This window comes from Saimiri boliviensis, chromosome 10 (assembly GCF_048565385.1).
Source record: "Saimiri boliviensis isolate mSaiBol1 chromosome 10, mSaiBol1.pri, whole genome shotgun sequence".
NCBI classification, from domain to species: Eukaryota; Metazoa; Chordata; class Mammalia; order Primates; family Cebidae; genus Saimiri; species Saimiri boliviensis.
The window spans coordinates 122,469,281-122,483,918 of NC_133458.1; the positions used below are offsets into that span (position 1 = coordinate 122,469,281).

Below are 14,638 nucleotides of genomic sequence, written 5' to 3' on the forward strand. Positions count from 1 at the left end.
GCCACCACGCCCAGCTACAATTTTGTGTTTTTGGTAGAGATGGGGTTTCGCTATGTTGACCAGGCTGGTCTCAAACTCCTGACCTCAAGTGATCTGCTCGCCTCAGCCTCCCAAAGCGCTGGGATTACAGGCATAAGCACCACGCCTGGCCTCATTTGCTAATGTTCAATGTCTTGCTTCCAATTTTTTCCCAAAGGCTTTAAAAACTGAGAGTTACTTTTTCTTTTTTTCTTTTTTTGAGATGGAGTCTCACTCTGTTGCCAAGCTGGAGTGCAGTGGCGCGATCTCAAATCACTGCAACCTCTGCCTCCCGGGTTCGAGTAATTCCCTAGCCTCAGCCTCCTGAGTAGCTGGGACTGTAGGACTGTGCTACCATGCCTGGCTAATTTTTTTTATTTTTTTATTTTTTATTTTTTTTTTGAGACGGAGTTTTGCTCTTGTTACCCAGGCTGGAGTGCAATGGCACAATCTCGGCTCACCGCAACCTCCGCCTCCTGGGTTCAGGCAATTCTCCTGCCTCAGCCTCCTGAGTAGCTGGGACTACAGGCACGCACCACCATGCCCAGCTAATTTTTTGTATTTTTAGTAGAGACGGGGTTTCGCCATGTTGACCAGGATGGTCTTGATTTCTTGACCTCGTGATCTACCCACCTCGGCCTCCCAAAGTGCTGGGATTACAGGCGTGAGCCATTGCACCTGGCAATTTTTTATTTATTTATTTATTTATTTATTTATTTTTTATTTTAGGATAGACGGGGTTTTACCATGTTGGCCAGGATGGTGTCGATCTCCTGACCTTGGGATCCATTCACCTCGGCTTCCCAAAGTGCTGGGATTACAGGTGTGAGCCACTGCTCCTGACCGAGAGTTACTTCTTCCACATTGCTACATATCAGATACTCTATCAGTTTATTTTTTTAAACAGTTAACTTGTATTTGGTTATTTATTCTCTTAGAGACAGGGTCTTACTATGTTGCCTAGGCTGGAGTACAGTGGCATGATCATAGCTCACTATAAACTTTAATTCCTGGCTTCAAGCAGTCCTCCTACTTTAGCTTCCCAAGTAGGTGTGCACCACCACACCCAGCTAATTTTTCATTTCATATAAAACCGGGGTCTTGCTCTGTTGCTTAAGCAGGTCCCAAACTCCTAGCCTCAAGTGATCCTCCTGCCTTAGCCTTCCAAAGTCTGTAATTACAGGTGTAATTAACATGCTGCATAAACTAATAAATTGTTTAGCCTCGGGGAAAAAAACATCAGGCTCCTCCCTCCCCCCCACCCTGCCCCTTAAACTGGTGGGGACAGTTGTAAAATGGACTGTTTAGGAAATGCCATGGCCAATAATAATAGAATTTAGAATGTGCAGGTCCATCACATTCCTTTTCCATCTAGGCAAAATAGTTAACATATTTTTCAGGAATTTGGAAATTAGTTTAGCCATATGTTGTTTGTTCAACTCCTGTGGCAAAAATAATAATTTATTGGATTATTGGATATTTTAATAGACTTTACCACCTCCCTTCCAAACTTCTTAGGCCTCTATACATAAGGTGTAGTATTTTATTTTTTATTTTGTAGAGATTGGGTCTTGCTATGTTGCCCAGGCTGATGGGAAACTCCTGGCATCAAGCTATTCTCCTGCCTCGGCTTCCCAAAGTGTTGGGATTAAAGGTGTGAGTGGCCAAGGCATAGTATTAACATCTCTAAGGGACGGCTGCAGATGGACTATATATCATCTTACCTTTATTCTTGCTTATGACATACCACAGCTTTCCATCAGAAAATATTTTAAGTATTTACTTTGGAAAAGCACCGTATCATACCTAAAAAAGCTAATTCTGCTACTACCCAGTTGTTTACTGGGTAGTAATCTTTATGCAGTAGGTTCTCCTGTTCCATGGATCAGTTTTAGTGAGAGGAATCCTTTGACAGTGTCCACAGATGAGCAAAGGGAAATCTTTCTTGCTGTAGCAACCTGTGGCATTTCTCATCCATACTCTGGCAGAGTCCTTTTCTCTGACACCTTGGAGGTGAACAGAAGGGAAAGCATTTCACTTTTCCTTGGTTTGTTCTCCCTAATCCCTCCCTCCTCCAATATTTACTCTTTTTAAAGGGTATCTAAAATCAGTTCATAAGGAGTGGGTAAGGATGAAGAAAAACTTAAATCATTAAGTGTTCCTATACTTTGCAGCCATTCTGAAGTATTAAAATGAATATCTCCCTGGAGGTTTAGAGAGTTAAGGCACAGATCTGAGCTACAAATATTTGTCTTACTTACGTGGAGGAGGTGCGAATCTCACTAGGAGTTGGAGAGTTGCTCTTTGAGTGCGCGATCACCTGGCCTGCAGAATTTCCTTCCAATCTCGCTGCCTGTCCCAAATACAGACTTGGATGTATTCTGCATCTCCCTCAGGTTCAGTCCTTGGATGGAAATAAGAAAAGCCTAGCCAAGCCGGGCGTGGTGGCTCAAGCCTGTAATCCCAGCACTTTGGGAGGCCGAGGTGGGTGGATCACAAGGTCAAGAGATAGAGACCATCTTGGTCAGCAAGGTGAAACCCTGTCTCTACTAAAAATACAAAAAATTAGCTGGGCATGGTGGTGCGTGCCTGTAATCCCAACTACTCAGGAGGCTGAGACAGGAGAATTGCCTGAACCCAGGAGGCGGAGGTTGCGGTGAGCCGAGATTGCGCCATTGCACTCCAGCCTGGGTAACAAGAGCAAAACTCCACCTCAAAAAAAAAAAAAAAAAAAAAAAAAAAAAAAAGAAAAGAAAAGCCTAGCCAGTCTCTGGTGGCGAGTGCCACATAGCACAGGGAGGAGAAGCGTTCTGCTCTTCCCAGATGACTCCAGTGTGTGTCGGGGAGGCGAAAATGGCTTCCCTTCACCCTTCTAAATTCTTTGGCTAGGCTACGAATTAAATGAACTTAAGACAGATTAACAGGGGAAAAAAAAAATCTTAATTACTTGTCTTTGCATGGGAGTCTCACAAAAATATGAGACTCAAAGAAGCACCAGAGGAACCCTATTTAGCATTCTCAGCTGCAGAAAGGAACAGGGGATTGGGGCTTCTGGAGGAGGGGTGGAGATAAACTATGGGAGGATGGGGGAGGAAACATATGGTGAACAAAGTTTGCCTTTTTATGTAGATAAAAGTCTTTCAAGTAATAAAGTTTGTCTAGGAGCAGCTCTTTTCCTGATACAAACTTCATCATTACTAATGTACATTACCTTCATGTAATAGATGGATATTTCTCTTACACAATGGCAGCTTTTCAGGGCTACTCCTTGTCTGAAGTTTCTCAAAGTAATCAGCTTGAAATAATCAATATGCAAATGAGGCATATTTTAGGGTGCCATATTCCAGTGCTCTGCAGTCGTTTTGGGGATGGTGTGTCCTGACCCCAACATCTGTAAACCTGGCTGGCAGGTGGGCATGCAGGTGGGTCTGGATCTGGTGTTGCAGGTCCATGGGTGAGGGCACCTCTGAGACAGGCCTATCCGTGCAGTGCTGTGCACCCTCTGTGGCGCCCCCCACACGGTGTTGGAACAGATTGCACCCCTTCCCCCTGAGAGCCTGTTCAGTGTTGAGAATGTGGGTGTTGTGCTAGGTCAGTAACCTGAGAAAAACGCAGCGATATTTTGGAACCCGAGCACCCACGGTCTTCTCACCTCACACTCTCCCTGTAATCGCTTGCTTTCCTTTTTCCTCCAAATAAGATCATTATGCTGAGAGACATTAGCTATTTCAATGAATATAATTTCTGGATCTCTGCAGGATGTGGTATCTCATCAGTTTATTTATATGGGATCCAGAATGCTGAGCATATTTTATTAACTGTTTTAGATATAATATAGTAAAAGGTAGTTTTCAGTTTTCACTAAGAATATTCTTTTTATTCTGACCTGGCTGCTGCCTCTAGTTCATAAAAGTATGCTACGTTCCCATTAAAACATGGTTGATGGTTTTGTTTTTTGTTTTCCAGTTAGGACAACCTCCTCCTGGGCTTATCAAGGTTGATATGAAGTTTGTACTCTTGGTTATTCCACTAGACATACTTGTAGATATTTTTAGTAATGTGTTACGAAAAATGGTTACATGATGTTTCAATCTGCTTTTACCAAAAGCCTGTTTCTTTCCTGCCGATGCCTGAGGGGTCATAATTTTTAGTTTTGTCACAAGCCTCTGCCTTTGTGGAAATTTCCTCAGCCATGTTTCCCTTCCCCGAAGAACCAGTGCAGACCCACGTGGGTTCCTTGGCCATGCCCCCCCTCTCTCTTGCTGGTGATAGCATCTCTAAGCTCCACTGCCTCCTTTTCCTGGTCAGCCACACCCGGCTCTGCCCCTCGGTCCATCCTGTGCTGGTTTCTTGAATATGCACAGCTCGGAGAGCAGTAAACTCTGAGGAGATCAGACAGCTCAGCCAGTCCAGCTCCCCAGTGCAGGCCTCCCTTTTGCGTCTCCCTGGCCACAGTACCAGGGTGTGTGTGCATGAGGGAGACTTAGAGTGGCAGGCTATGGCCAAGAAAGCTTGCTGTCTCATAACTCTCAATGAAGAAAGATTGTTGGCTGGGCACGGTGGCACATGCCTGTCATCCCAGCACTCTGGGAGGCTGAGGTAGGTGGATCACCTGAAGTAAGGAATTTGAAACCATCTTGGCCAACACGGCGAAACACTGTCTCTATTAAAAATACCAAACACACAAACAACAACAACAAAAAACTACATTAGCCGGACCTGGTGGTGCACATCAGGTTCACCTGGCTAAGGCATGAGAATCTCTTGGACCTGGGAGGTGGAGGTTGCAGTGGGCCGAGATCACACCACTGTACTCCAGCCTGGATGACAGAGCAAGACTCTGTCTAAAAAAAAAAAAAAAAAAAAATCTTAAAAACTATCCTTCCGTTGTAAATTTAATATTCATAGAAACTTGAAGAAAATTACAGCATGTGTGTGACTGAAACATGACAGGGGCTTTCAGAATATAATAAGCTATTCTAGCATAACGTGTCATTTCTATTATTCCAGGAAGCCTGGCTTACTTTAATTCATATATCTTGCTTCATTCTACATTTTGAGGTAGTGAAACCTTTTTTTAAAAAAAATCTCAGAATCTAATTTACATCAAAATTTGGAGCTTACCAGTCACTGCTATATAAGGACATTTTTCTGCTTCACCAGTAACTTTTCTCTAAGAACAGCTACATTGTTTCTGGTATAGTTCTTCTGGTACATTTGTTTCCCATTTCTGTTGTTGTTGTTTTCAATCCAGTGTAACTTGTCTTTTTTTCTAGTTTTGAGGGGTAATTAAAATGATGTTGGCACTGGCAGCCCAGGAAAAAGCCAGGCAAGGATGGCTCTAAGGGCAGTGGGAGAGAATCCCAGCGCTCTCTTGCCTTGCTGTTTACACCTGTTTCCTTTGTTTAGGAAGATGAGGCTAAGTCCAAAGACTGCATACCAGATGTACCAGGCAGTGAACACACCAGGGAATTTCTGGCTCACGCACCAACTAAAGGACTTTATTTTTTTTTATTTTTTTTTTATTTTAAAGATGAGGTTTCACCCTGATGGCCAGGCTGGTCTTGAACTCCTGACCTCAGGTGATCCACCCACCTCGGCCTCCCAAAGTGCTAGGATTACAGGCATGAGCCACCGTGCCTGGCCTAAAGGACTTTCAATGCCAATGGGGAAAGAAGTCAGAGTTATGCAGTGTGAGTGTCTGGCATTTTCCTAATTCATGCAACTTTCAGGCCACAATTTACCAAGAGTGTTTACTTATTTTATTTAACTTATTCTCACCACAGCCCTCTTATAGCCAAGGCATGTTTTCCATCTTCTAGTTGAGGAAACAGATGTGTGTATGTCAGTAAGTGGTCTCAGGGAAGACGCAGAGCAGAGCTTTGACTCAAGGGTTCCTGATTCCAAGTCCAGTAGTCTTTGCTCAGGACCGTCATGACCTTGGTGTTATTATTTCTTTAGTGTTATTCCTGTAACAGAAAAGACATTCTGTGGTAGAAATGTCATGGGAGTGAGGGATACATTGGAGGGTGGGTCTCTTTGAGCCTTGCCACCGTTGGACACCCTCTATCAGTGGTGCTTTATCCATGTAACCAAGAGAAGCTACCATGGGCCACAGTGGATGGGTCTGCACAGGTAGAGCTCTCTGTGCACATGTCCTGCTGCCCTGTAGCAGTTAACACATTCCCTCTTCCAAAGAGTTGAGCTCTTTTTGCTGGTTGTTTTGATGTTTATCTCCACAACTTAACCTCATAGTTGCATTGTTGCTCCATGATATTTCAGGTTTGAGCATTTTCTGTTGTCTCTGTTCAATGGAAGATAAGGATGGAGTTCTCTCTCGTGCTCTCACCACACATGCGTACCCTTCTATATCTCATCTCCCCAGTAATTATTATATCATAAGTTTGGTTAGATAAGTCTTTTTATTTACTATGATTATGTTCAGAGGTGAGCTGTAGCTTGCAAAATGTGTCTGTTCAAAATGAGCCACTGTACTTGGTAGATAACATTTTTATCCATTCTATAAATCTCTGCCTTTTGATTGAAGGGTTTAATCCATTTGCATGTAATGTAATTACTGTTATGGTAATTATAAACTTATGCATACTTTTTTGATTTTACCAATTTTAGTGTTAATTAGAAAAGTGGTTCTCCCACTTTACTATGTCTACAAATAACCAGTAAATCTTTTAAAATTCAGTTCATGTGTCTGTATCAGGCCCAACTCAGAAATACTGAATATCCAGTATTTCTAATATCCAGTATTTCTGGGTTGGGTCCTATACCCTGCATTTCTAACCATCTTCCTCATATCATTGAATTTGCTGGTCCATGGACCACACTTTGAATAGCTGGGATCACCTTTTCATAATAAGAGGATTTTGAGCAGAAATGGTATCTTCTGGATATCTATATGTCAATCCATGTTCCATGGCATTTCACATTCCTTCAGTTTTACCATAAAGGCAAATACTAGTTTGAAAGAGTGTAGTCGCCGGGCGCGGTGGCTCAAGCCTGTAATCCCAGCACTTTGGGAGGCCGAGGCGGGTGGATCACAAGGTCGAGAGATGGAGACCATCCTGGTCAACATGATGAAACCCCGTCTCTACTAAACATACAAAAAATTAGCTGGGCATGGTGGCACGTGCCTGTAATCCCAGCTACTCAGGAGGCTGAGGCAGGAGAATTGCCTGAACCCAGGAGGCGGAGGTTGCGGTGAGCCGAGATTGCGCCGTTGCACTCCAGCCTGGATAACAAGAGCGAAACTCTGTCTCAAAAAAAAAAAAAAAAAGAAAGAGTGTAGTCTTCTTCCTCAAATTTTAAATGGTAAGGGAGATAAGGATATGGATAGCTCAGAGGCAATCAATAGAAAATCCACAAACTTATTTTTTTTGCCGGTGATTTCTTGCATCCAATCCTCAAATAAAAATAAAAAGGGAAAAACTTTCTTGTCCTGTCACTACATATTTTCTTTAGTTGCCAGCATAGAGCAAAGTTGGCTGAATTTACCTAAATCCCTCTTCATGCTTCCTGACCTGCTTGCTTAGAGTTACTTAATACTCAAACACAGGGTCTCATTTACCATTCCCATACAATTTCCTGATTTACAGCACATCCAGATGGTTCTGAGAGGATGAGAACAGGGGACAAAAGTAACAGGGATCTCATCCATTCTTGCTTTGCCCACCACTTCCTTTTACTCAGATGTCACTGCCTGATGCCAAGTCCACTCATGGAAATTCCATGACGCCTGGAATTTGTTGCCCTGGAGCATGTATATACATTCTCTTGCTATTCTCCTCCCCGTTCCTCATCAGGACCTTCTCTTGCTTCTAACAGTTAACTTCCTTCAACAAGACAGTTTCCCTCTTCTGCAAGTAAAGTTGCACTAGCGTTCTGATTGCATTAATATTTTAGGAGAACTTGTGATTTTGTTTACTTATGAGTGAGGGATGTGAACAGAGGTTGACTGAACCTGAAAAAGAAGCTATTTGTTCTGGTGACTACATTTATAAATGAGATTCAGAGCCACTTGATTAATAGAAGATATTTACTTTGAAAAATATAGTGAGACACACTAAAAAAAAATTTACCTTTTGCAGTACTTTTCATTGGGTTGCTTCATAATTTCTCGGTAAGGAAAAATTCATTTCTAAAGCAACAAGATTAAAGGATGCTTGGATAAGCAATTCATTTACCTGTCTTTTCTGGGACCTTACACAATTCATCCATGATTGCATTTTCTTTTAGAATTGGAGTTTAATGAATAAAAACCTTAATATAATCTACTGATTCTTTATCTCACTTAGGTGAAACACTCTTATCTTACAGAAATAGTTTCCCTTTTATTTGCTTTTAGGATGGCATTGCAAATGGTATGGTCACCGAACGATGACAATAAGGCAACCAAAAGTTAGAACAGTGCAGAGTAGTAAGTAAAATCATACAATGTCATTTTACCTTAATCAGAGATGGTGAATATTGATTAATCAGATAGCAGTAGACTGAATGTTCACATAAAGTACATTCCCAGAAGCCTGTTGGCCAAAGCATCTGCTGTTAACTATACCTCTGTTAAATTGCCTTTGTGAGACACATTTAGCTCCTTAAGAAAAAACTAACATTTCTAAACTGTTCTTTGTTTATACATTGGGACAGTGATTCCTTTCCTGAAGAAGACATTGTTTCCTATTCAACTCCCTTTTTAAAATTTATTATATAAAAATTCATGTCTCATAACTAAAATCAGAGTTTTGGTTTCCCAGCCTTTAAAGAGTAGATGTCTTTCTATTATAAGCTAGAATTGTGTATATTTCCTCTTAAATGACAGCTAGACAGATCTATCATTAGCACCATGTATCTATCATTCCCCACTTTAACACAGTCACCTCCCAGAGGTGTTAATTCACTGTTCAGTAACTACTTCTGCCAAGTGAAATATGCTGCCTTGTGGATCTACTGGGGTGATTAGCATACAGTTGTCCCTTGGTATCCATGGGGAATTGGATCCCAGAATCCACTGGGCAACCAAAATCTGCAGATGCTCAAAGTCACTTATATAAAATGGTATAGGTCAGGTGCAATGGTTCATGCCTGTAATTGCAGCAGTTTAGGAGGCCTATGCAGGTGGATCAGCTGAGGTCAGGAGTTCAAGACCAGCCTGGCCAACATGGTGAAACCCCAGCTATACTAAAAATACAAAAATTAGGCTGGGCACTGTGGCTCATGCCTGTAATCTCAATACTTTGGGAGGCTGAGGTCCACAGATCACCTGAGGTCAGGAGTTTGAGACCAGTCTAGCCAACATGATGAAACCCTGTCTCTACTAAAAATACTGAAATTAGCCAGGCATGGTGGTGAGCACCTATAATCCCAGGTATTTTGATGGCTAAGGCAGGAGAATCACTTGAATCCAGGAGGTGAAGATTACAGTGAGCTGAGATTATGCCACTGCACTGCAGCCTAAGCAACAGAGTGTGACTCCATCTCAAAAAAATAAATAAATAATAAAAAAATTAGCCAGATGTGGTAGCACATTCCTGTAATCTCAGCTACTTGGGAGGCTGGGGTATGAGAATTGCTTGAACCTGGGAGGCAGAGGTTCAGTGAGCTGAGATCAGGCCACTGCCCTCCAGCCTGGGTGACAGAGTGAGACTTTGTCAAATAAATAAATCAAATATAAAATAAAATAGCACAAAAGTGGTGCACATACTCCTGTATACTCTAATCATCGCTAGATTACCTGTAATACTGAATAAAAAGTCAATTGTTATACTGTATTGTTTTGGGAATAATGACAAGAAAAAATCTGAACATGTACAGTATAGACACAATCTGTCCTTTTTTTTTTTTTTTTTCCCAAATATTTTCAATCCTTGGTTGAATCTGTGGACATGTAACTCTCAGGATATAGAGGGTAGCTGTATGTGGAAGAATGTCAACAGAGATTTAAAGTTTTGTGTTTTTGTCTTAATCTGAAAATTAATTACATCAAGCACTTTTAGGTGAAATGTCAGTTTTTATAAATAGTATAAAACATAGCTTGTTGATAAATCCCAAAAATTTAACCTACTTCTTGACTCAGAAATTTAACTTCTGCATTGAGATACCATCTCACACCATTTAGAATGGCCATAATTAAAAAATCTGGAGACAACAGATGCTGGAGAGGATGTGGAGAAACAGGAACACTTTTACACTGTTAGTGGGAGTGCAAATTAGTTCCACCATTGTGGAAGACAGTGTGGCGATTCCTGAAGGACCTAGAAATAGAAATTCCATTTGACCCAGCAATCCCATCACTGAGTATGTATCTAAAGGATTAGAAATCATTCTACTATAAGGACACATGCATATGAATGTTCATTGCAGCACTGTTTACAATAGCAAAGACTTGGAACCAACCCAATGCCCATTGATGATAGACTGGACAGGGAAAACATGGCACATATACACCATGGAATACTATACAGCCATCAAAAACGACGAGTTTGTGACCTTTGTAGGGACATGGATGAACCTGGAAACCATCATTCTCAGCCAACTGACAGAAGAATGGAAAATCAAACACCGCATGTTCTCACTCATAGGCAGCTATTGAACAATGAGAACACATGGACACAGGGAGGGGAGCATCACACACTGGGATCTGCCGGCAGAGGGGAAACGGGAGGGACAGTGGCGGGTGGGGAGTTGGGGAGAGATAGCATGGGGAGAAATGACAGATATAGCTGAGGGGAAGGAAGGCAGCAAATCACACTGCCATGTGTGTACCTATCCAACAATCTTGCATGTTCTTCACATGTACCCCAAAACCTAAAATGCAATTTTTTAAAAAAATTCAACTTCTAAGAATTTACTCTAAGGATATAACAGAACATCAATTTATATAATTCTATAAGCATAATGTTCATAATTATGAATTTTAAGTTATTTTCAATTATAGAATGCAAGAATACAGTTTATCTGCCCTCTTAAGCAAAATGAAGACCTCATAGTAAGGCCTTACCATCAAGCCCAATCTTGCCTCCCTCCTGAGAGTGGGTTTGCAACCGAGAGCTTGTGTATATTTCCAGACTTCCTTGGGGTATATAACATGTATTTTTGAGTACTTATAAATGATTGTTCCTATATATCATTTTGCAACTCATTTATTTTGCTTAATACCATCTTTTTGTCATCTAACCCAATAGAACAAAGAGAATTATCTCAGTATTTCTAAACTTTAGTACTGTTTCGTAGTGTGAGTGTTCTAGCTTATGCAGTTATTTCCTCATGAAGAATATTATTTTATGTATTTTCTTATTGGGAAATCCTTTTTATAGCCTTAATGAGTTATCAGTGATATGATCCTTACAAAGATTAAAACATGTTGAGCATACGGCTATATCAAACAGTAAAAAACAAAAACAAAAGCTGTTTATGTAACATAGGGATTTAATTGTATTTAACTAATGATCCTTGAAGCCTAACCAAACCTTAACCTTCTCTGTCCCTTAAGGCACATGAAGATCCCATGTATGACATCATATGAGGCAATAAAAGACTTAAAAAGGATGTAAGCTGAGGTCATCCAGTTGATAATATCTACTTGAAGTTTTAAATTCTATTAGTTTGGAAAAAACATTCTAGCACTAGGGGAGTGATATAGTAAACATGGTACTTCAATTGTGAGATATTTACTGGACAGGAGTCATGGCTGAAAAGACCAGTGTTGGGGAATGAGCAGGGCAGCATCCTCCTCCTTGGGTTGGCTTAAAGCCACGGGCTTGGTCTAGCCCTCTGGCCACTGCAGTTGATGTTGGCAACCCATGTTGTGCCGTCTACTTACACAGTACAATTGATTCTTTCTTTCTTTCTTTCTTTTGAGGCAGAGTCTCATTCTGTCACCCACGCTGGAGGGCTGTGGTGGGATCTCAGCTCAATGCAACATCCGTCTCCCAGGTTCAAGTGATTCTCCTCCCTCAGCCTACTGAGTAGCAAGGGACTACAGGCAAGCACGACCATGCCTGGCTAATTTTGTTTTGTATTTTTTTTTAGCAGAGTTGGGGTTTCACCATATTGGCCAGACTGGTCTCGAACTCCTGACCTCATGATCTGCCCACCTTGGCCTCCCAAGGTGCTGGGATTACAGGTGTGAGCTACTGCACCCAGCCACAATTGATACTTTCATGTAATTCAGTGTATCTTCTCCAGTGTCTTTAAGGATCTGAGCTTTTGTTAAAAATTAGAGAGTGAAAAATTGGGAGAGTTTACTTTTTCAAACTGGTTGCATTAAATTATAATAGTTGAGGATGTAGATTATCTATTAGGAAACTAAGCAGTTGGAGAATGGTTTAGCAAAGTGTGCATCTGCTAGAAATTACAATTGTAAGGACTGTGAGAACCTACAGAAATGACTAGTACAAGGAAAATAACACAAAATGGCTTGTACACTGATTACAGTCATGTAAAGTAGGCATTCAGGTGGATAAGAATGGAGAAAACAGGTAAAAATAAAAATAAGTACTGTCATTGTGATGTGGTTATTCATGACCACCCCCCACCCCCATACTGCTTTTGAATGACATATTTAAGAAACTGTTTTAAGTTAAAGCTAAAACTCACTGTTCTTTGATCAATCTTGAATGTTTAGGATTCAGCAGTTAAAACAGTTACTGGAGGATTCTACCTCGGATGAAGATGGGAGCAGCTCTAGTTCCTCTGAAGGTAAAGAGAAACACAAGAAAAAGAAGAGGAAAGAAAAGCATAAGAAAAGGAAGAAGGAAAAGAGAAAGAAGAAAAAACGGAAGCACAAATCTTCCAAGTCAAATGAGAGTTCTGACTCAGAGTGACAAGAACATGACTTGTTCAACATTCTCTTCTCAAACACTGGCCAAGGAACAGAGGAAGATGCAATCAGAGAAAGGACCAGGATAGAGACGCTGAGAGAAGAGGATATGTGAGTCACAGCAGTGCGTTCTCATCTGCCTTCCAGTGAAGATGTGACCCCAGGAGAGGGAGTGTCTCCTTCCAGGTGCTAGCTCTAGACAGTGGCTTATTTTAGGCAGGAAAGTTTGTACGGTGTTGTCCTCCCTGCTGGTCACATGCATTTACGATTCCTTTGAAATGTCTTCCACAGGGTGGCAGGACTGAGGGAATCTCTGAGGCATGTCTTCCAGGCCCTGCCACAGTTTGTGCCCTCCACAATGTGGACTCAGTTCCCGTGGATGTCAGGCTGAAGTCTTCTCTGTTGTTGAGAATAATAATAACTCAGCCGGGCGCGGTGGCGCGTGCCTGTAGTCCCAGCTACTAGGGAGGCTGAGGTGGGAGGATCACTTGAGCCCAGGAGTTCTGGGCTGCAGTGCGCTATGCCGATCGGGTACCCGCACTAAGTTCGGCATCAGTATGGTGACTTCCCGGGAGCGGGGGACCACCAGGTTGCCTAAGGAGGGGTGAACCAGCCCAGGTTGGAAACGGAGCAGGTCAAAACTCCCATGCTGATCAGTAGTGGGATTGCACCTGTGAATAGCCACTGCACTCCAGCCTGGGCAACATAGCGAGACCCTGTCTCTAAAATAAAAAAAATAATAATAATAATAATATAATAATAATAGCTCATTATTTATTTTTCAGATTTATTTATTTGCTTATAAATAATATGCGCATTTGGTCCAAATTTACAAGTATATAAGGTTTAATCATGAAAACTCTTCCTTCTTCCTTTCTATCCCAGTTTCCTTCCCCAATGGTTAACAATGGTATCAGTTTCCTATGAAGTCTTCCAAAAATAAAATGCTGTACACATTCACCTATACATTGTTACATCCCATCTACATTGTTACATCCCATCTACATTCTTTCAGTTTCCTATGAAGTATTCAAAAAATAAAATACTATACTGTACACATTCACTGATACGTTGTTACATCGCATCCACATTGTATCAGTTTCTTATGAAGTCTTGCAAAAATAAAATGCTGTACACATTCACCTACACATTGTTACATTTTAAACAACAATTAGAAACTTACTGCAGTCTTCTATCTTTGTGGGACTGGTTCCAGGACCCTAGCAGGTAGCAAAATCCAAGGATGTCCAAGTCCCTTATATAAAATGGCATAGTATTTGCATACAACACACATACTCTTGTGTACTTCATCTCTAGATCATTTATAATACTGAATAAGATGTAAATAGTGTCATACTGGCTGGGTGCGGTGGCTCATGCCTGTAATCCCAGCACTTCAGGAGGCTGAGACATGCGGATCACCTGAGGTCAAGAGTTCAAGACCAGCCTGGCCATCATGGTCTTTAACTCATGAAACCCCATCTCTACTAAAAATACAAAAACTAGCCACGCATGATGGTGTGAACCTGTAATCCCAGCTACTCAGGAGGCTGACACAGGAGAATTGCTTGAGTCCAGGAGGTGGAGGTTGCAGTGAGCTGAGATCATACCACTGCACTCCAGCCCGGTTGACAAAGTGAGACCCCGTCTCCAAAAAGTAAATGAATAAGTAGTGTTATACTGCATTGTTTAGGGAATAATGAAAGAAAGCCTACACATATTTCAGTACAGATGAAACCATTTATTTTTCAAATATTTTCCATCTGTCACAGCTGATTGAATTCTGAGTTG

The 14,638-nt window shown here is 41.4% G+C and overlaps 1 protein-coding gene across 2 annotated transcripts in view; it reads left to right on the forward strand.

Annotated features, from left to right (window-relative positions):
• The first annotated feature begins 12,132 nt into the window (after window positions 1-12,132).
• Window positions 12,133-14,638, forward strand: part of KBTBD2 (kelch repeat and BTB domain containing 2) — a 67,860-nt gene continuing 65,354 nt past the window's right edge. Inside the window, exons 1-2 of one of the 2 annotated variants that reach the window (XM_074379861.1) lie at window positions 12,133-12,151; window positions 12,653-13,033. The gene's annotated coding sequence lies outside the window, so the exon portion shown is untranslated. Of the gene's footprint in view, window positions 12,152-12,225; window positions 13,034-14,638 lie in introns of those variants that run through there. The other variant, XM_039462145.2, reaches the window with a different exon arrangement.